The sequence below is a fragment of the Leucopleurus acutus genome (genome assembly GCF_964270905.1).
Source record: "Leucopleurus acutus genome assembly, chromosome: 11".
In the NCBI taxonomy this organism is placed as follows: domain Eukaryota; kingdom Metazoa; phylum Chordata; class Mammalia; order Artiodactyla; family Delphinidae; genus Leucopleurus; species Leucopleurus acutus.
Window position 1 is genome coordinate 58,253,514 of NC_139152.1, and position 22,773 is coordinate 58,276,286.

Sequence of the window (22,773 nt, forward strand, 5' to 3'; positions counted from 1 at the left end):
TGCAGTAAGAAGGGTTGAAGGCACAGTGGTTCAGATCAATTTCCCATTCACAAATCCCAACTTTTGTTAACATGGCTCAGTTTCTGTTTTCAATTTCTTGTGCCCTGAGCTTTTGGGTTTTCCTTTAAGGCTGTTTCTCAACCCCAAAACGCCAGATATTTAGTATATGAATTTTCTCTGTGTGTGTTTCTGTCATTTTGTCCAAACATCCTATTTTAAAGGAACATCCTATTTTAACATCCTTTAACCTATAATTAAAAGTTAAAATAAAAGAACATGCACTTTAGAGTCTGAGAACTGAATTTTAATCCCAGCTCTGTTATTTACTCGCTATGCATCTCAGAAGAATGGATTCACCTCTTGTAGCCTCTTTTTTATCATCTGTGTACGGGAGTAATAATAGCCATCTCATATGGTTGTTGTGAGGTTCCCATGAGATAACCCACATTAAGCACATAGCACAGTGGGCATTCTATATATCCTCAATCCAACAATCTCACTCTTTTCTAAAAAACTCCCTGATGGTTCTGCACAGTCAGGAAGTGAATAATTTGCCTTCCCAGACTGTGTCACATCTCCTTTACAATATACCTATTCTGACTCACAATACACATACACATTCCAGAAGCAACATCTAGCCTCTCTAGGTCTTTATCATCATGCCTCTTACCCGGGTCCTAGACATAATGTAAAACCCATCTTGAATGGTTAGAACATCTAAGTCACACTCTCTTTTCCTGGGAAGATGAGGGCTCCTCACTTCCCCTTTGTTCAGCCCTGATGCTCAGGACAAAGCATCCCATCACACCCAAAGGATCTGGGTCTTCTGAGGAACAGAAATTATTCCTGCTCAGAAAAATAGGCTGGATTCTCCTGAATTAAATATTTAGAATCCCATATTGAGACTTAAACCCACAAACTCTGATTTCCAGCAAGGGACACACCCCCTCAATCACAATCACTGTTTGGGTAGGGAAATGTTTGCCACATTTTATTTTGGACTTTGAAATACAATAATTAATATCTATTTAACACTTACTATGTGCCAGACACTCTGCTAAGTGTTTTTCTGCATTGTGTTATTAAGCCTCATGAGAAACCTAGTTAGTTATTATAATCATCCCAATTTTATAAAAGAAGGAAAACAGTGTCAAAGAAAGTATCCTTCCCCCTGATTCTAGGAAGAATGGAAAGCTGGGGCCACCCTAGTTATCTGCTCAACCAGATTGAACAGGGAGCTGAAGGACATAAGAACTAGAGAGAACCACCAATAAGAATAAGCTTATAAGAAGAGGAAGGAGAAAAAAAAAAACCTTTTCATATTGTGAAAGGAAAATCCAAATGGAGCTGGTATTACTAAGAGAGCTCTCTAAAAAGGAACCTGGAGGCCATGGAGGAAGTGTGACTTATGCACATCTCAGCCTGGATGGAATCTGAATTTTTGAGCACTTATCGTCCTAACAAAGACATCCAGAACATCAGCCAGAAACCCAAGATACTTATCAGACCCTCACTCTAAAATAACTTGTGACAGCCTATCTATTATCAGATCCTTTCCCTAAAACAACTCATAACAGCCTATCCCTTAAGGAGAAGTATTTCCTTTCTTGTGTCAGGGTACAGCCTTGTGGCCTTTGCCTTTATAAGCTCCTGACTCTTTCTCTTCCCCGGAACACTCTTTCAGTTTTATCCAAATCTGTGTCTCCCAAATCGCAATTCTTAAGACCCCGAATAAAGCTCTTTGTTCTTTGCAGCCTCTATATTGATGATGGTTCAACAGTGCTTATATACATCAGCTTATATTTGCACTTTTCAACTACCTATTAAGCAGCATTGATTTTACTATGGAGATACTTTCTAGGAAAGTAACTGAGTTTCCCCAAATTCCAGTTCCGTTTTGAAGCAGAAGAAGAAAATGGAGAGAGCTATACATTTAGTCAATCGGGATGTTTGATTTTGTTAAAAACAAAAACAAAACAAAAAAACCTCTGAAGACAAAGCAGAGGCAGGAAGCTAACTTAAAGGGACACAGCAAGGAATTCACTAGGCCAAGATTAAAGGCCAAAGTGCTGAAACCAGATAGTCTGCCTAATTCACCAAGCTTGATCTTTTTAAATAAATTTACTCTGCTGGGATGTTATTCCTTTCTCTCTCTAGGGCTTCTACTGAGTATTGACTAGATTTTTCCTGGATCAAGTGAAGTCATTTGCTTGAATTTGTCACCCCTATTTACTAAAAATCAGACAATTTATATGTTTCACCAAGTTTGATATCTTAAGTCAAATTATGAACAAGTAAAGCTACTTTAATTGAAGAAAATGAGATCTTGCACTCTTTGATTGCAAGATTGCATGATTGCAAGATTTGCATGATTCAGTGAAGTTGAGTTGTTCATGATCTCACTTTCTCTCCCAACCCAAAGCATTGCATTGAGGTCATTCATCCAAGCCACTTTAAAATCAATTGTTAGGCTTTTTTTTAACATCTTTATTGGAGTATAATTGCTTTACAATGGTGTGTTAGTTTCTGCTTTATAACAAAGTGAATCAGCTATACATATACATATATCCCCATATCACTTCCCTCTTGCATCTCCCTCCCTCCCACCCTCCCTATCCCACCCCAGGCATTCTGCATATACAGTAAGCTTAGCCTCTATCTGTGACATAAGGAAGTCAGGAATATCTTTAGCCCGAATTTCCCAGAGCTGGGAGAAGCCCAGTGTTCCTCCTCTAGTAGAGCAATGCAGTGAAAAGCTAGTCGCTTCCTCTGTACCCTTGCAGGGTTGTCAGCCTTCAACAGATGCAGTCATGGCAGCATGGAGTTGGTGATGGATTCACCTTCATAGGCAGACAAGAAATTCAGTAATGTCCGCATTCTCCCTGGTGACCCTTCTACTTTACAGCCCAAAATTAGAAGCAGGCTTTCTCCATGTGGTTCAAGGTTACAGGGGCAATACTGGAGATTCTTAAACTAGCAGTTTAGTGATACACAGGCAGCACTATGCCCCTGTCCCTTAATTTTGTCTTACAAAATGGGAATCTTGATTTTTCCCAACTAAAATATCTTCCAAGGGGATAGTGATCTGACTGTGACATCAGCCACTCCCATTGAGCAGAAAGGCTCTCTTAGAAGTGCTAAGACTGGTTGCAGTCTCTTTTCTATCTGCCATTACTCTTCCTCAACACTTCCTTCTCAGTTTAACCTGCAAAGACACTATAAGCCCTTCACTGGAAAGGGATATGCTTTAAGTTATTTGTTCTGCCATGTTGGAAATTTTGCACTGATTAAGTCACACGCTTTCAACCTCTCACCCTTATAAACAGCACCGTTAATGTGCAGCACAGTTCACTGGCATTGATAGTTAAGTCTGTGTTCATAGTCTAGATGGTAATACCTAGAGGGAAGATAACTGTCCCTTATGAGGATCAATAATATGGTCTTGGACTTGTTAACATGCTGTTATAACTATTTGAGCTAGCCAGGAAAAGATATTTCTTATCCAATTAAAGACTTTTTTAGTACCTATGTACTATATGTATGGCACAGTGATTTTTAAAAAATATATAGCCCTGGTGTTTTTGTGTCTTGTCTTTACTTTCCCCATCTTAGATTTACTGCTTTAGAAAGAACCTAGTCCTGGGTCAGCAAACATTTTCTGAGAAAGTCAGATAGTAAGTATTTTAGGAAAGGACCATACAGTCCCTCTGTCACCACTACTCACTCTGCCATTGTAACATGAAAGCAGTCCTGATCAATATGTAAACAAATGAATGTGTCTGTGTCTCAATAAAACTTTATTTACCAAAACAGGTGACAGGCCAGATGTAGCCATAGTTTGATGATCATGATCTAAACCAAAAGGTTGATGAGGGCAAGAAATGATCTCTTCTTGTGTCCCTAGCACCTAGCACACTGTGGATATTCAAATCTGTTAACTAAATGAATAAAAACAAATTTCAAAGGACCAAGAAACTATCCTAGATCAGTATTAATAGCAAATGTATAGTGTTTCACACCTGTCAGTGTGGAACAAAGTAACCTGTCAGTAGAGAAACATTTGCTGAATAACTGAAACTCCATTTTATTTCGCACCCATGATTAATCTCTGTCTTTTATTCTTTTTTTTTTTTTTTTTTTGCGGTACGCGGGCCTCTCACTGTTGTGGCCTCTCCTGTTGTGGAACACAGGCTCTGGACGCACAGGCCCAGCGGCCATGGCTCACGGGCCCAGCCGCTCCATGGCATGTGGGATCTTCCCGGACTGGGGCACGAACCCGTGTCCCCTGCATCAGCAGGCGGACTCTCAACCATTGCGCCACCAGGGAAGCCCTGTCTTTTATTCTTGACTTATGCACTGGATTATCTTTTGGGAATTTATTCTTGGTTCAAAACATCATTAAAAGATGCATTAGGGCTTCCCTGGTGGCACAGTGGTTAAGAATCTGCCTGCCAGTGCAGCGGACACGGGTTCGAGCCCTGATCTGGGAAGATCCCACGTGTCACAGAGCAACTAAGCCTGTGCGCCACAACTACTGAGCCCATGCGCCTAGAGCCCGAGCTCCGCAACAAGAGAAGCCAACGCAATGAGAAGCCCACACACCACAACGAAGAGTAGCACCTGCTTGCCAGAACTAGAGAAAGCCTGTGCACAGCAACTAAGACCCAATGCAGCCAAAAATAAATAAAAATAATAAATTAATTTTTTTAAAAAAGATGCATTAAACGTGGTCTGTGGCCTTGCATATATTTGCTCCTTTAAAAAGTGCTCCAAGTAGGCTTCCCTGGTGGCACAGTGGTTGAGAGTCTGCCTGCCGATGCAGAGGATGCGGGTTGGTGCCCCGGTCTGGGAAGATCCCACATGCCGCGGAGTGGCTGGGCCCATGAGCCATGGCCGCTGAGTCCACGCATCCGGATGCTCCGCAACAGGAGAGGCCACAACAGTGAGAGGCCCGCCTACCGCAAAAAAAAAAAAAAAAAAGTGCTCCAAGTAGAAACAGACAAATTGAAGAGCTGCTTCTTCCTAGGGGTAAAGCAGGAATAAAGACGCAGACCTCCTAGAGAACGGACTTGAGGTTATGGGGAGGGGGAAGGGTGAGCTGTGACAGGGCGAGAGAGAGTCATGGGCATATACACACTAACAAACGTAGTAAGGTAGATAGCTAGTGGGAAGCAGCCGCATGGCACAGGGATATTGGCTCGGAGCTTTGTGACAGCCTGGAGGGGTGGGATAGGGAGGGTGGGAGGGAGGGAGACGCAACAGGGAAGACATATGGGAACATATGTTTATGTATGACTGATTCACTTTGTTATAAAGCAGAAACTAACACACCATTGTAAAGCAATTATACCCCAATAAAGATGTTAAAAAAAAAAAAAAGAGCTGCTTCTTTTTCGTGTGTTCCCATTCACATGTTGTTTTAATTTTTCAGCTTCATCAGGCAGGTAGGCTGCCATCGGGTTGATTCTTGACAGTTCTCAGTGGTTTTAGCTAAAACTTTGGCAGTTGATTTTTTTTGTTTTTTGTAATGAAGGCAGCCAGTGTTTTGACAAAATTCAACCCTCTGTCCCTAGAGAAATTATTCAGTTTTTAAAACTTGTTTTCAGACCAACTTTTCCCAGAAAGGCTTCATATCTTCCTTCTCTTTCAGGAATTCTCTCTTTTTGCAGTCAACTGTCACAGTTGATAGCTTACTGGCTATAAAAAGAGTTTTTAACTTTCAGTACAAAATAAACAAGGTGACACTGCAAATAAGCCTTATGAATCAATAAGCATACTATTTTTTAAGGCATTTGCACAATATCCCCTACCATAAGATGCTCAGGTGGCAAAATAAAGGAAATTAGAATTATAATCACCCAAAATAAATGATTTGTCCTCTGGTTAAATAGAGAAATGTCAGTATTAAGGTTTGTAACAAAAATTCATCATAAGAAGAGACCTGTATAGTTTCTTTTTTTTCTGCTTAGCTTTTTTTTTAATGTTTTTCTTCAAGCTCTATTGAGTTAGGGTTGACAAATAAAAATTGCATATATTTAAGGTCTACAACATGATAATCTGATATACGTATATACTGTGAAATGAATACCACTATCAAGCTAATTAACATATCCATCAACTCACATAGTTGCCCTATTTTTGTGTGTGGTGAGGACCCTTAAGGCTTACTCTCAGCAAAATTCATGTATATAATACATTATTATTTACTATAGCCACCACGCTGTACATTAGAGCTCCAGAACTTATTCTTTTTTTTTTTTTCACGGAAAGGCATTTTATTTTAAATATATTGTAGTAGTGTGTACGTGTCAATCCCAAACTCCCAATCTATCCCTCCCCCGCCCCACTCTTCCCCACTGGTAACCGTAAGTTCCTTCTCTAAGTCTGTGAGTCTATTTCTGGAGAACTTATTCATCTTATAACTGGAAGTTTGAACACTTGACCAGCATCTCCCCATTTCCTCTACCCCCAGCTCCTGGTAACCACTATTCTGCTGTGTCTATGAGTTCAACATTTTTAGGTTCCACTGGCAGAGGCCTATATAGTTTCTCAACCAAAAAAAAAATCTCAATATTCAGGATAGAAAAAAAATATACCTGACTTCCATTCCTTTTTCTGATCTATTTTTTCAAAAAAGTCTTACTATAATGTCTTTCTTTTCTCCAAAAAATTGTATCTAGAGGCTTCAGAAAATTAGCACTGGGAAAACTAGCACTGCCCTAAAAAAAAATAAGAAGTTTGTAGCTACCTTATCCTATACTGGAGCCCATATATGCCGGGTTATTGAAATTATCTGGTCAGTCTATAAAGCATACAGAGGACTGGGCCCCACTAAAGGGTCTGGCTGAGGACTCTGTTAGTTTTGATTGGGGTACTCTTCAGATGGTCCTCATGGCATTTCAGATTTGGGAACCCCTGCACCGGAAGACTCTCCCAGCAAGACTGCTGCATCTAGTCCACACTTTAATGATGATTCAAGAGGCCCCAGATTCCTTTTCTCAGCAGTGAGTACATTTTATTTTCACCCTTTTGATCTTCACCAAAAATTAGGTGCCAGCCACAAAATCCTATTTACTCTTACTGTAAGCCCAGCATCTGTCTTAACAACCACAGACCCTCTTTCATTTTGTAGCTATTCCAGTCTTTGAAAACAGAGGCTGATGTTCACACACAGAAGTGTACTTTTCATAAAGCCACAAAATAAAGTGACTGTTTCTAGTTCTGACTGAAGAAAAACCATGTGTCAGTTTAAATATCTTCTGCCCTGATTACACACGTCAGTGTGTGAAAATATTTACAGAACCTAAGTATGGAATTCAACGCAACAATGTGAAATTCCACCCATCACACTTGTGAAATTCAGACACACAGCACCAATGACTAAAATAAAGAAAAACAACAACAACAAATATTTGCCGAGTGTCTATATGTGCCAGGCAATGGACAGATAAACAAAAACTTTCATTAAAAAAAATAGCGTTTTAGTGATTTCAGTGCCATGATTGATGAATTCCTTCATTAATATTTCCCAGCAAGTATTTAAGTTTCCCCAAAGAAATGATGTTTCAGCAAAGAAAATTATTTAGATGTGGTAACAATTGGTTTTTCTTTCCTGTATTGCTGAGATTTTAAAGATTTTTTTTTTTGGCAGATTCAACAAAACTGTTGACTTGGGTTCATAGTGTATATAGCTGATCTTATATTCTTTTGATAGTTTGATCAAGTGTCCAAAAATGATACATTTCTTTTCTCTATGGAAAGTTTAGCATGGGCTCTTGTCTTTCAGAGCCTCCAGGCTTAGCTTATGGGAGAATTTATACATTAAGAGAGCTCAGTTAGAAACTTAATGCAACTTTTCTGAAGCGAAGTTAAGGCTGAAACTAAGACAGCAGCAGTAAAAGGGGCAGCGAGGCAGGGGAGAAAAGAAAGAGTATTAAGTGTGTCTCCAGGACTGTTTCTAGTTGGCAACCTGGAAGAATTGTGATACTATATCTACCAAGATGGGAGATACATAAGGAGCAGCTCTGGTGTGATGCAGAGGGGGAGAAATGATGACATCAATCATAAATACATTGTATGTGCAATGCCCACAGGACCAAGTACTTTCAGGTAAGCTATTGGATTGGTAGAAGAAAATAACACCCCTAGCTGGATTCTCAAGAGTAAGGGCCAAACAAGGTATGCACAATGCTCTAAAGGATTATGTACCAGCTATCTATTTGCCACAAGGATGCTGCACAACATAACAAACAACTACATAATTCAATGGCTTTAAATAATAAGCAATTATTTAGTTCTAGATTCTGCTGGTGATTGAATGGTTCTTCTGGTCCCAGCTAGACTCAGTCATGCTTTTGTAGTCAGGTACCAGCTGTCTTGGCTGGGTTTAAAGTTTTGGCTGTGACAACTGGGCTGACTCAGCACTGCCCAGCATAATCTCTCATCCTCCAACAGGCTCATTCTCAAGACAGTGGCAAGGTTCAGCCAGGGAGCATGAAAGCTTTCACAAGGCCTATTGAGGCCTGGCTCGGAACTGGGCACAGCTTCACCTCTGCACACTCTACTAGCCAGAGCAAGTCAAAGGCCAACTCAGATTCGAGGAGTAGAGAAATAGACTCTACCTTCTAACAGGAAGAAATTCAAAGTCACATGGCAATGGGTACAAATCAGGGAGGGATGGAAAATTGGGGCCATTTCTGCAATCAATGTATCATAGATCAGAATCAGATTTTTCTGATACAATCTGTTTCCTCACCTTAGGAAAGGAGAATCAGAGGTGTATAGAATTTTAGAGCTGAAAGAGAATTGAGTGATTATGCTCTCAAATCCTTTCATTTACTCTATGTGGAAGCACAAGGAGGTTTGCTCACTTATAATCAAATAGCTAAAGAGTTACAAAGCCAAGATAAAAAGATAGACTTTCTGGATCTGTGCCCTTCCATCGCACCATGCCCTTAGTTCCCTGGAGTGTTCAGACTCTTTAAGTAATGTCATAGTAGAAATTTTTCATCAGGATGCACTTTTTTTTTCAGAACAATATTTGGAAATGTGTAGTGTTTTAATACAAACAGTGAAATCTTCATTTGCAGAAAATACTATGAACACAAAGCAACTTTTTACAATGACTCTATCCATCATTATCCATCATTAAGAAATATAAACATAATAGTGATTAAATACAATGCCTAAATACTATTGAAAGAAAATTATATAAATGGGTTTGTTGTGATTTATAAGTTTGACTCTGTGCCACTTGAATTAATAATTTCTTAAAAGAGTAGAACATAAACCATGCTAATCACTTATTTAAGGTTTCTCAAAACACTTCCTGATCCATAAAAGGTATTCTCATGCTATTTGGTTTTTCCAGGTTTTTTTTCTTTACTAGTAATTAAGGAATTCTTAGTTAAGAGTAAAATGTAAGTTAATAGATGGCTGACTTCTCGTGCATAGAAAACTAACTTAAGAATATAGAATTTTAGTCTTTTCTATTTGACGTACACTTTACTATATTTCAAAATCAGCTTTGATAAACAGGGCTTGATGTGAATGAAATACGTTTAGAGTAGCTTATTTTAAACTAAAAATGTGAAAATGACTAAATAATTAAACAGTAAATTCAGGGAAATGGTTAAATAAATTCTGGATCTTCCATACCAAAAAAACAATCAAATCAGTGAAAATGCTTTAAAGATAATGTTACAATCAAAAAGAAAGAAAGAGAGAGAGAAAATGTTTACATAGAACACAATTCCAATTTTTAAAATATGTACAATAAAAATACTGAAAAGACCTATAACAAAATATGAAGTGCTTTCTTCCTTTTGGTGAAAACACTCTAAGTGATTTATACTTTTTTCTTTATACTTTTATGTATTTTTAAATCAAATCAAAATAACTAAAAAATTACATTATTTAAAAGGTTAGTAATTGATAAACAAGAAAAGAAACTAAGCCACAAGATAAAAGTGATTGCAAATGTTTAAAATGCAACCTTTTGAAGATAATATATATGAGTAGAATAAATACTAGACAAAACATTTTAAATGAATATCATATTTTTTAATCATCCTGCATTCATAATGAGTCTTGAAACCATAAAATTAGAATGCACAGTCTAACAATCCCATCTCACAGATAAGAACTTGATTCATGCCCAGAAAGGTTAAGTGACTGATTTATCCAATAATATATAGCCAGTCCACTTTAGAATCAAGACTCACAATATAGCCATCCTCTATTTTATCATTTTACCTCTCGAAAAATACTAAAAAAGTTAATAAATTAAAATGCTGAGATTTAACACATAGTGTAGTACCATGTTTTTCAAATATGTGATTTGTCTTGTTCATCTTCTCTCATTTATGAGTTCATCTCTAGAAAGAGTAGTAGCTGTTTTATCTTAAAACATTCTCACATTTTCAGGTTTGCATATGGGTAAGACTTTTATTATATTTTAAATTTTTATTATTTTATTATCTTGATCTCATTTCAGATATTTCTGCTCTTGATAACAAATCACAATTTTCTTCAGTGATCTTAGTTTAGGAAGAGAAAGTAATACAGAAAGTAAAAATTGAAACATCTATTCCTTACTTACTAGTAAGTAAAAGCCAGTGAGCACCACAGGCCAAGTCTTGTCATTAGTGAATTTCTAGCCTATTGAGATAAAAAGATGCATATGACATGGTGCCTGATTTCAAAGAGCTTATAGTAGAGTAGAGACGGACAGATACACAAGCAACTAAGCAATACAGGGTTGTAGTTACTATAGAAATGTCTTTACAAGTTTAAAAGAGGGATAATTATTTCTACCTTGGGGCATATGAGGTAAGGTTGTCAGGAAATGCTCTGTAAAGTCAAACTTGAGCTGAAAATTCTTCAATAGATTTCAAGTTATTAAAAAAAAAAAAAAACTAGCAACCAAGTTTAATGACTTTACCATTCAAATAACTGCCCTATGTATTAAGAAGACAGCAAGAGATATTTCGTAGAAGACGGTTTCCCTCAAAACAACGTTCAATCATCTTATCTGATATACACAATCTTATGAACATATATGCTTATGAATTGAAAAGAATGTGATCAGCCCTAGATTAAGTGTTATGGTAGGTACAGAAATTTATGAGACACATTGCCAGCCTGTGAAGGACATGCAATTATTATAGAGTCAGTATATGAATACATGGGAATCAGACAGTGTATTAGTTAGAGGAATACTAGCATATATAATACACACAAATACCAGCAATACTATAATGAATATACCCCAAAATTCTGCTGGCCTAACCCAATAAAAGTCTATTTCGTATTCATGTAAGAGTCTATTGTGCATGTTCCTTGTTTGAAGGTGGCTTCCCTCCATTTGATGATTATATAATATCGCTGCATTGGCATATGTTTTGTGTGGCTAAGTAGCCTGTGGGGGGCCTTAAACTGCCACTTGCCCCTCCCTCAAGCACATGCATTAGATAACAGCCCATAGAGTTGCAAGTAGATGTAAGTTCCTGACATGTTCCCCCAGCCAACTTGTGATAAGTGTTCTCACCCACTCTTGGTTTGAACTGACCAATCTGGTCTTAGCCAAGGAATCCCAAACTACTCTACTCAGAGACCCTAATAAAGGCATGAGTCCCAAGTTCTGCTGTCTCTCTTCCTGTACTCTTTCTTGGCCTCCCCACAAGGTCCTTGAGGCATACCATGTACCTCCTCCAGGACCTCTGAGTAACAAGCTTCTCTATTTCAATTCCCTTGTGGCCTTTTGTTGAATCAGAGCTCATCATCCAACACCCCAGACTCTATGTAACAAAGGTTAATTCTTAAAAATCACAACAACGATGCAGTGATACAGGCTCTTTCCACCTTGTTTCTCTGTCACTTGCTGGAAGTCTTGTAGTCCTCTGATGCTAGCTGGCAGATGGGGAAAGATGGAATAAAGAAGGTACACCACTTCTTAACCTCCTTAGTCCAGAAGTGAAATAACTCACCTTCCCTATTACCCACTGGTGGGAACAATGACATAGCCCCACCGACACCTGGAGGGCTGGCTAGGCAGCTGCTTCCCAGCAACAACTCAACACTAGAGAGGGTGGAGCATAAATCTCTGGTGGACACCTGGCCATTCCTGCCATAGATTTCATTTATGGGAGGGGAACTGGCTTTTTTTTTCCTACCACATTTAAAAAATATCTGATTGCGGATCTCATCTATGATTCTCTCTGAGTGTTAAATAAACTTGGTCTTCACAAATACTTCTCTTCAAATCTTAGATTTCCTACCAAAATGTGTATGCTTTTGAAACTAGAATCTCTTCAAGCCATCAATTCAAATAATTTATGTTTACATTTTGTTTCTTAGAACTACTTCATAGTTGACACCTCCTTGTGTGAAACCATTTTGGCACATGAATAAATTGACACTCTTTGGGGGGCTTATTCATTCATTCAACAAACATTCATGGAACATCTACCATGTTCTAGGACACACAATACTCAGGAAACAAAGACAGGAGAAGATCTCCAGGATGGCTAGAGAGAGAAGCTGAATACTGTAATTAAACTGAGATTCTAGGGAGTAACTAAAACAATATATTTTTAAAAATCTGTTGCAAATTTTTAGATTTGAGGCCCAAAACCAGGAAATTACTTAGACTATCCAACATGGACAAGTAAAAGCTGTGGGACAAAGAGGGGCAGAGGGTGAGGCTGGCCCTGGGAAAGAAAAAGGCAGACTTCACAGTCATTCCAGATGTAGATTTAACAAGATTCTATGATCAAAATGATGACTCAAAGGTATCAAGATGGAAAACTGGGTGGGTGACGGTGCTCTTAATGGAACTAGAGGAGCCCCACAAATGACAGAGTTTTAAAAGAGAATATAAGTTTCATTAGAGTGTGTTGAGTTTGAAATAACTGTAGATATCTATGTAAAAATTCATCTGGATGTGAGGGAAGTTATCCATGCACAAGCAAGTAAATGCAGTCTAAATTCAGGTCTTACTCTATTTTTTGAGTTTTCTTAAGTTAGTGTGCAGGGGAAAAAAAGAAAAGAAAGAAAAGGGAAAAAGAAAAGACAGACAAAGGTAGATAATATCATTGTGTCTTTATGATATTAGATTTGGCATGATTTAGGCCTCCTTTTCAGAGGTCTTAACTGCATTTTGCAAATCAACACAATTTTTTTTATGACAAAATCACCTGGCCTGGTCTTAGTTCAAACTTTGAAGCTTCATCAGACATTTTGAAACACTTACCAAAAGCCATACTGTCTTTTAGGAACAACCTACTCTTTAAAACCAAACCAAACAAAACAAAGGTGCCAGCTTAAAGCAAACCTGGATCCATTTTAGCTTTGGTATGAAAACTGTAATGCAGGGGTTCTGCTATATTTCATCTCCTGGAATTTTCACTCTGACTTCAACTGTGCATTGTTTTCAGTTATTCAAACCCGTATACCAGGATCAAAATTCAAGGTGGGGAAGGAAGTAGCCTATATTAATGACATTTTTTTAAAGAGCATAATTTAAACTTTTCTTAACGTAGGCAGTCACGTTTGCATTGGTTTATTTTGTAATCATTCACAACAGCAATAATCACCCATGTGGAGCTTACAACGCTGGGCACTGTTTCATGCTTCACACGTATTAACTCATGGAAACTTCACAAGAGCCCCTGAGGTGAGGACTCTAATAATCACCAGGTTAAAGATGAAGAAACTGAGGCACAGAAAGGTTAAGTAATTTGCAAAGCGTTCCACAGCAGGCAAGTGGCAGAGGGGGAATTTAAAGCCCGGCGGTCTGGCTTTGCAACCCCTTCTCACAACTCTTCTGCTGTATTGTCTGTCCACTTTACAAATAGCATTTCTCTTTTACCATCTCTTGTATTTGAAGATTTGCTCTGAGACCCCTGGGGCGTAGGTACAAAACCCTTTATTCACGTTGTTTGTTCATCCAGACTGCCCTTGCCAACTAATCCAGATGCCAGCCAGTAGTCTCCATGATCCCTTTCCTTTTCCAATCATCTAATTAAAAGAGAGTGACTGCTGAGAGTTAATAGAACTCTGCTGGGGAGGAAGTGTAGAAGATAATGGAGAGCAGGGAAGACTCCACCTCACAGCTGTTTGCTTCCTTCTTTCCTGTAGCGCTAAGGAGTTAATGACTGCCTGTCAGAGCAAGGTAAAGAGGAGAGGAAGGCTGGGCAGTCACCATGCTGGCAGCTTCATGCTAAGAATATATAATTATCACCTTTCACAGAGAGAAATCTGGCTCAGAGTGGATAAATAACTTGCCCACGATAAAGGAGTCAGAATTTAAACCCAGCTCTAACTCCAAAGCCCAGGCATGTTCTTTCCACACTGTGAAGAAGCAAGCTCAGACGGGAGAGGACAATTCCCCTGATGATATCTGTACATTTCACTGGGTCTTAATATTTCTTCTATAAAAATGACAGATTGAGTAATTTTCAACATTGGTTCCTGGGTTGGTATTGTAACCGAAAGTGGGGTCCGGTGGCTCGCTGCTCAAAAGCCCATAAAGAGGCAAGGTTAGTGGAAAGGAAAGTTTGCTTCATTTTGGATGCCAGCAACCAGGGCGGGGCAGAGGGGGGACATCTGTCCAGAGGCCGACTCCCCCCCACTGACAGTCAGTGGGCAAGAGCTGTTATAGGTGGAGGGAGGGGCTACGTGCAGAAACGATAGTCTCTGACAGTCATCTTGAAATTGGTCATCGGTGGTCTGACCAGCGTCATCTTGATTATTTTAAGGACAGTTAATCTTCAGCTCCGGGTCGGTTTTTTCCCATTTCCTTGAGGCCAGTTCTCAGAATTGTGGCATCTTATGACAGTCTGGTCATCACGTAATTAACTTCTTCCCCCTGGTGGGGATTTCAGTGTCTATAAGACAGCTCATAGGATATGGCTCAGAATATTACCTATAGCCCTTGAGAAGGAACTAAAGGTCCTTGATTATGCTTACTGACCAAACTATTATTGTTTTCTCCTGTTTGACTGCTTTTGTTTGCTTCTGCATTTTCTCACTTCTCTGATGAAACTTATTCTTTGGCTAAAGTTTTTCCACAGAAAAAAGGCAGACTGAGGACATGGAGGGCAAGGACCATAGGGTCCTGCTCCGTTTCAGTATTACTACTAAATACTTAGTATGCATTATTGCAATCCATAGCTTGCAAAATATGGAGAAGTGGCTTTATGAAGTAATCTCTAGGGAACATAAAGTAAGCAAAAATTAGGATAGTGATATAGCAATAATAGTCATGTTTTATTAACTGCCTATATAGACCTGGCATTCTTTTTTTTAATTCTCTCAATTAAATGAATCTATGTACTTGTTTGACCGATATTTTCATTTCAAATAGTTACTTAAAATTTGAAATACCTATGCTTATTTTCTCCAGATTAATATAAATGGGTCTTTCCAACTCTTTGTTGGAAACACTTCCTAAGAAAAAACAAGCTAATAAAAAGCATCAATTTTTAAATTTAGCAAAAGGTCTGCATAGGGTTGTTGTGAAAATAAATGGAATAATATGTTTAAAGAGCATTTAGGTGATGCCTCATGGGTTGTAAACGACCAATAAGTGGTAGAGATTTTTATTAGAAAACACCACAAAATTAAAATATTAAAAAATTCAGAGCTCTACTGACCACCAGATTTATTGCTTCTTAAAATGTTTTCATAATATTTTAACCAATTTAAATTATGTTTTAACTACTTTATGTAAATAGCACACCAACAGTACTTTTCCATTTATACACAAATACATATTTTTCAAATATTTTTATTGAATATATAAAATAAATGTTTTTTTATTTGTTATTGGTACACAAAAGTGATAGCAAAAAATTCCAACTGGTCTTCTTCAGAATAATATATCCTCACTTTCTGCATTTTGAAAAAACATTTGCAGAGATTCCAAAGACATCTTTCTATTGCTTTCTCCTGTTCTCCAAGGCTATTAATATTTAGAAAATGCTGGTTTTAAAAGTAAGGTTCTGAACATATTTGTAAGCAAACTTATCCTTGTAATGCAATCATTAGAATCACAAGAATTACAGTGACCACACACATGCATCAAAACCATTGTGGTTTGTGGGCTGTCAAAATCACTCTTGAAGAGAAGAGAAGGAAACAAGATTCTGTTGCATTTGTGACCTCTAGAGGCCAACATGAATGTGATATATTTTATTCATTCAACAGTGCCTCAAAGTACAATCTTCAAGACTTTAAGATTTATAGGCTTTAGAAAATAGAGCAAATTCAAGAGAAGAGAGGTTCCATTTTAGGTGGATATATTGCCTTGAACTAACAACCACAAACCACAAATTGAAGTTTTAAATAATAATTTGAAAAAGCCTCAGACTTTTGGAGACCCTTCATGGAAAATGAAAACCTTGCCTACTTCATGGTGGAGCTGTCCAGACTCATTACTTACTGTGAGTAATCATCATATTGAGGATGAACATGGTAAAATGCACCCATTGGACTTGGGAGGCAAAACTGGATTCTAGTATTTGCTAGTTATATGATCTGGAAAAATCATTAACCTCTGAGTCTCAATGTCCTTATTTGTAAATTAAGTAGTCATAATAAAACCTGCCTTACAGTGATGCTTATAGATTAAATGAGGGAACATATATTTGGAATATATCTTGAAAACTGCCAGGTACTAAATCTGTAACACAAATTTCATCATGATTTTATCACTATTTGTTCAGATGCTTCCTTTTGTCTCTAAATGATAATACTTCTTTCACCACAGTGATAAAACTGAAACAAAATATTAGTCTGATAAAGACTTCTTTACAGGGCTTCCCTGGTGGCGCAGTGGTTAAGAATCTGCCTGCCATTGCAGGGAACACGGGTTCGAGCCCTGGTCCGGGAAGATCCCATATGCCGCGGAGCAACTAAGCCCGTGTGCCACAACTACCGAGCCTGTGCTCTACATCCTGCGAGTCACAACTACTGAGCCCATGTGCCACAACTACTGAAGCCCGCGTGCCTAGAGCCCGTGCTCCACAGCAAGAGAAGCCACCGCAATGAAAAGCCCGTGCAGCACAACAAAAAGTAGCCCCCACTCGCCGCAACTAGAGAAAGTTCGTGCACAGCAATGAAGACCCAGCGCAGACAAAAATAAATAAATTTTTTTAAGAGACTTCTTTACATTAAAAAAAAGTTTGAAGCAGGGCTTGCTGCATTCTCCATACATTGTGTTACTTGTACAAAAGTCCTAATAACTCTGAATAGAATTAAGCATGGAGCAGCAGTGAGTTACCTGCCCTGGTAGGTTTATTTCCCTTTGTCTTAAAGATGGTAATAATGGTATAAACTATGAAATGTTAGGGCATTTCTTCACTTCTCAACATGTTCAGAAGTGGTACCCACCCATTTCCCCACACACTCTGCCGTTGTGTCCAGGAGCTTTCTTCAAGGGCCAAATCTTCCAAGCTGGTTCCTTTCACAGTTGGAGAAAAGTCTGAATTGTTGCATTTTGGCATGTTTGTGTAGTCCACCTACCATATAGAAAATGTCGAATTGACAGTAGCTAAGTCCCCTGGTCCTTTATTTATTCCCATAAAGCATAAGTCTAGTCGTTGATCCTTTACTGCGAACCTTCTTCCATCCCACAGAACACTACAAGAGGAATTCACTTGACCATTATAATTATGTAGTCTCTAATCTCAATGCCACTCCCAAACCCTTACTTATTAGCTCTCTCTCATGCCTCACAACTTTTTGTTAAATCTTCACTATCTACCTTAAACCTCAAACCTGCTCTACTAAAATCTCTCTTCTGCTGTTCTCAACAACTAATTTCTACATTTAACTTACAGAGAAAATCAGTGCCTTAAGAGAGGAACTCCTAAACTTCCTACCATCTACTTAGCAGTGCATCTATATTCACAACCATTATTCCATCCTTCCCTCCCATTTCAGTGAATTAGGTTATCTTCTGCTTGAACTGAACCTAATCTTCACACCATGCTCTAGATCTATCTATGTTCAATCACGATTAAGTTCAACTACAAGGGAAGGAAATACACAAAATGTATTTCCCTTTTGTAAAAATTAAGACCTTACATAAACAAATCAGGGCTAATATAATATCTCCACAGTCATCAGAGATAGGGTTCCTTTTGACATGTGTCTCCATTATTCTCAACACACGTCTTCCACCTCATGGTCCAACATAACTACTGAGCTCCAGCCAACGTGTATGCATTCCAGTCAACAAACAATGCATCGGCTTCCCTCTTGTTGGCCAGAACTTAATCATAATGCCCACATAGCGGCAAAACAAGCTAGGAAATTTATTCTTAATATGAACAATTAAATGAACATAGCTAAAAATCAAGGGAAGCAGAGACAGGAAGAATGGATACTGAGGGAGAAGTAACAGTGTCAACCACAGTCCTCACCTGCCTTCTCGTGTTCTTCAGTATATTCACGTTTTCTCTCTCCTGTATCTTTTCATTTTCCCTCTAGTGCATCTTCCTCTTAGCCCTTCACACATCTCTCTAAACCCTATCTCTCTCCCTAACTACCGCTCTACTTCTCTCCTTCTCTTCACTACCAAGATTTTTGAAGATTTTATTGTCTTTACTTATACAGTAAAATGCAGCATTCACTTCTCAGCCCCCTGCAACCTGACTTTGGCCCCCATTGTGGGTTAATTGTGTCCCCCAAAAAAGATATGTCGAAATCCTAACCCCCAGTACCTGTAAATATGACCTCATTTGGACATAGGGTTTTTGCAGATGAGATTAAGTTAAGATGTGGTCATACTGGATTAGAGTGGGCCCTAAATCCAATAACTGGTGTCCTTATAAGAAGGCCATATGGAAGCATAGCAACACTGAGGCACACCTAAAGAACACCATGTGAGAATGGAAACAGGGATTGGAGTGATATATCAACAAGCCAAGGAACACCAAGGATTGCTGGCAACCACCAACAGCTAGGAAGAGGCAAGGAAGGATCCTCTGCTCCAGTCTGCATGGCCCTGCTGGCACTCTGATTTCAGACCTCTAGCTTCTAGACTTCTGATTTATTCTTTACAGTGAGAGAATAAAGTTCCCTTTATTTAAGTCACTTTATTTAAGTCACTGAGTTTGTGGTACTTTGTGATGGCAGCCCTAGCAAATTAATACAGCTCCCAGCCACTGCACTGAAACAATGTCATAATGGGCTCTTTGTAATCCAGGGGGCAATTTTTAAGACTTTTTAAGTTTAATGTCTCGCTATAGCATTTGGCAAAATTTTTTACTCCCTGCCATTGAAATCCTGCTCTTGACTTTTGGGCACCACTGTCTATGGGTTTCTTCATAGCTCTTAGCCTCCTCTATCTGAACCTTCCCTTCTAAATTTTCTTTGTTTCATACCCTAAATATTCCTGTTACCTACTTCCAATTTAATATGTTAACTGAGCCAAGATACGTTTAATTCCCCCCATCCTGCTCCCAAATTCCCAGTGAAATGAGTAGATCAATATAACATTTTAAAAATCTATTTCATTTATGTATTCAGCAAATATCACATTTCAAACACTGTGCCAGGATGGGAGATACAGAGATAGATGAAGAGGCAGACTAAGTATCTGACCTCACGGAGGTTTCATCCTTGTGGGGATGGATAATAAATAACCGAAGAAATACATAAGACAATTACAAGTGTGATACACAGCATAAAGGAGACAAACAGGATGATGAGATAGAGCAGGTGTAAGAGAATGTTTTCTGTTGAAGGGCCATACAGTAAATGTTTTAGGCTTTGCAGACCAAATGGTCTCTGTTGCAACGACTCAACTCTGCTGTTGCAGCACAAAAGGAGCTACAGGCGAAACATACATGAATGGGTGTGACTGTGTTCCAATAAAATGTCATTTACAAAACCAGGCAGTGTGCCAGAGTTAGCCTGTGGACTGTAGTCTGCCAACCCTTGAGAGGGAGAAAAATTGCGATAGATCATTTTTGATAAAAGGGTCAATGATGGTCTCTCTGAAGAGGTGGCATTACAATTGAAACCTGAAAGGGACAAGGCGCCAAACCTCCTTTCCTCCACTCACCAGTCTCTGAACTAGTAACGACAACAAACAAGTGTTTTATTCTTTTGTTAGCATCTAAAGGATTTGAATGGCAATCCACATAATCTACAAAATTCATAACTCCAAATGGTGGGGAAACATCAACCCCTGCATCCCCAGTGTGGGAATTTTCAAAAAAGAGAAAGACCACTCAACTTAAGACATTATTTAGTAGTTTGAAAGAGGCACTAGGTAAACAATTCCCTCTAAACAGACTTTTCTGAAAGAAATGGGAGACAGCATTACAAATGTTTTACCTGATTCCAAGCAAGAGTTGAAAATACACTGTATCTATGAAAAAGGAATAACCTAAAGTATATAAATATTGTTTTATTCAAAAGCATTATTACCACAAGATATCAATTTTTATATGAGGTTACTATAGAAAATTGAATCTGTAAATTTGTTTTTTTAAAGATGCAAAAATAAGAGACACGGAGAACAAATCGACAAAGAAGAATTTGCTTATAATAGGAACTCTGTGTAGGAGTAGAACATATAAAGTAAATCATTACTTTATCATAAAAATTAGAAATTATGGAACAACTTTTCCTTATGAGAGGTTTGTTTCTTCAGCCCAAATGGATTAATGAATGACAGGTCAAATTTACGTAGAAAGAAATAAACCTAGATATTTACTGATAAAATTAATGAATTTGAGGTCTTTAGGAAAAGAAAACTACATATTCCCAGACCAGACAGGGAATGGGAGGTGAGAAGAGAAGAGAAAATGCACAAAGAGAAAAACGTTTAGAAATAGACATCTCCTCTACAACACTACATGCTTTGGATGCTTTTAAAGACAAAAACTGTGATCCAAGGATTCTGAATTCATTCACATCTAAGGACCAGAAGTTTTATAAAGATTCAGGAAGTATATCAGTTCTGTGAAATAATTACACTAAGAAGTATTCTAACCGAGACTTGAATCAAAGTATTTTAAGGATGGAAAAAGCATAACAAAAAAATAAATGAACAACTGTGATAAGTTTTGAAAGACAGCTGCAACATTATCTCCCTTCCCACAAACTCTTCAGTGATGTGGCTTGCTGCTCCCCGGCAATGAGGTAGAATCTATTTCTCCACGATCATGCCTCTGGGTTAGACCTGTGACTGTTGTGGCCAGTAGAAAGCTATAAACACGACACTATGCTCGGTCCAGACAAAGCCCTTAACTGACCTGGCAGCTTCTGCTTCCTTCCTCTCGGAGCTCTGAGCTCCCTGTAGGAAGGACCAGCAGTTCTGCTAGAGAGAGAGGCCGCATAGAGGGCCATGAAGCGCCCCAGACATCTAGCCCAGTTGAGCCTTCAAATGACTCCAATCTCAGCCTCTATCTAACTATAAACACATGAGAGACCTCAAGCGAGAACCACCCAAATAAGCCCCATCAGCCCAGAAAACTCTGAGAGGTAATAACAAATTGCCGTTTTTTAAGACACTAACTTTTGGAGTGGTTTGTTACATAGCAATAGATCCTGAAATGGAACATAATGTATTACCTAATTGTTGTTAATATTGCCATAAAACTGTTCAAAAGTAAAAAGTATATATCTTAAAAGATATGATACAGGATGCTAAAAAACATTAGTAATAATATTCTGGATCTAAAAATCCCAGATTCTTTTTTTTTTTTTTTTTTGTGGTACGCGGGCCTCTCACTGTTGTGGCCTCTCCCTTTGCGGAGCACAGGCTCCGGATGCGCAGGCTCAGCGGCCATGGCTCACGGGCCCAGCCGCTCCGCGGCATGTGGGATCTTCCTGGACTGGGGCACGAACCTGTGTCCCCTGCATCGGCAGGCGGGCTCTCAACCACTGCGCCACCAGGGAAGCCCCCAGATTCTTTTGATGAAACTCAAAAGTGGGATGAGATAGGAGAAGGAATTGAAAGTATAATACATTCCTCAACTTATATGGAGGATGAAAATAGTTATTATTTCATTCTTTACATTGTTAGAGAAATTAATACACAATTTATTTTCAAAAGGAAAAGGTTTATTGTGTTTCTGATTAAAAATCAGTAAATACTAGTTATAAAAGATTTACTTGATACAGAAAGGTATAAAGAAAAAAATAAACATTAGCAATCTCATTTTCCAGAGATACAAGCCATATCCATTTGGTCCATAATCTTAATTTGTATACATGTATTAGCTAAGATCCTGTTTAACATGTTAGATGGTATATTTAAAAATGGCTCCACAAATACTCCATTTCTATTTAAAGAAATTCTCAACTTGGTAGTATCTTTCTAAAGCATAATCATCCCCATAATTGCTACAGCTCTCAGAACTAAATGGTCTCTTCACTCTCCACCTTAGATAATCGGAGAGAGAGATGGCAAACTCTGTTACTATGTTTGAGAGTTTAGCAAACTCTCAAACTATGGTAAATTACATTTGGTATGGTTTAAATGCGGCACAAGTCTAGAGCACTTTTACTGAGTACAATTCTATTTTGTACTAAATAGATCATTTTATGCCAGACAAGCTGATCTTGTTTGATAGTGATGTAGAAATGTACTTACCCTCACTGACATTCTAATTGGGCACGACCTTAAATTTAAGAACTACTCACTAGAACCATAGGGAGATTCCTTAAAAAACTAAAAATAGAACTATCATATGACCCAGCAATCCCACTACTGGGCATATATCCAGAGAAAACCATAATTCAAAAAGACAC

General features: G+C 38.4%; 1 protein-coding gene across 3 annotated transcripts in view; it reads right to left on the bottom strand.

Moving 5' to 3' along the window:
* The window catches only part of LOC309969064 (uncharacterized protein), a 189,772-nt gene that overhangs the window by 146,421 nt on the left and 20,578 nt on the right, over nucleotides 1-22,773 (bottom strand). The window lies entirely within an intron of this gene.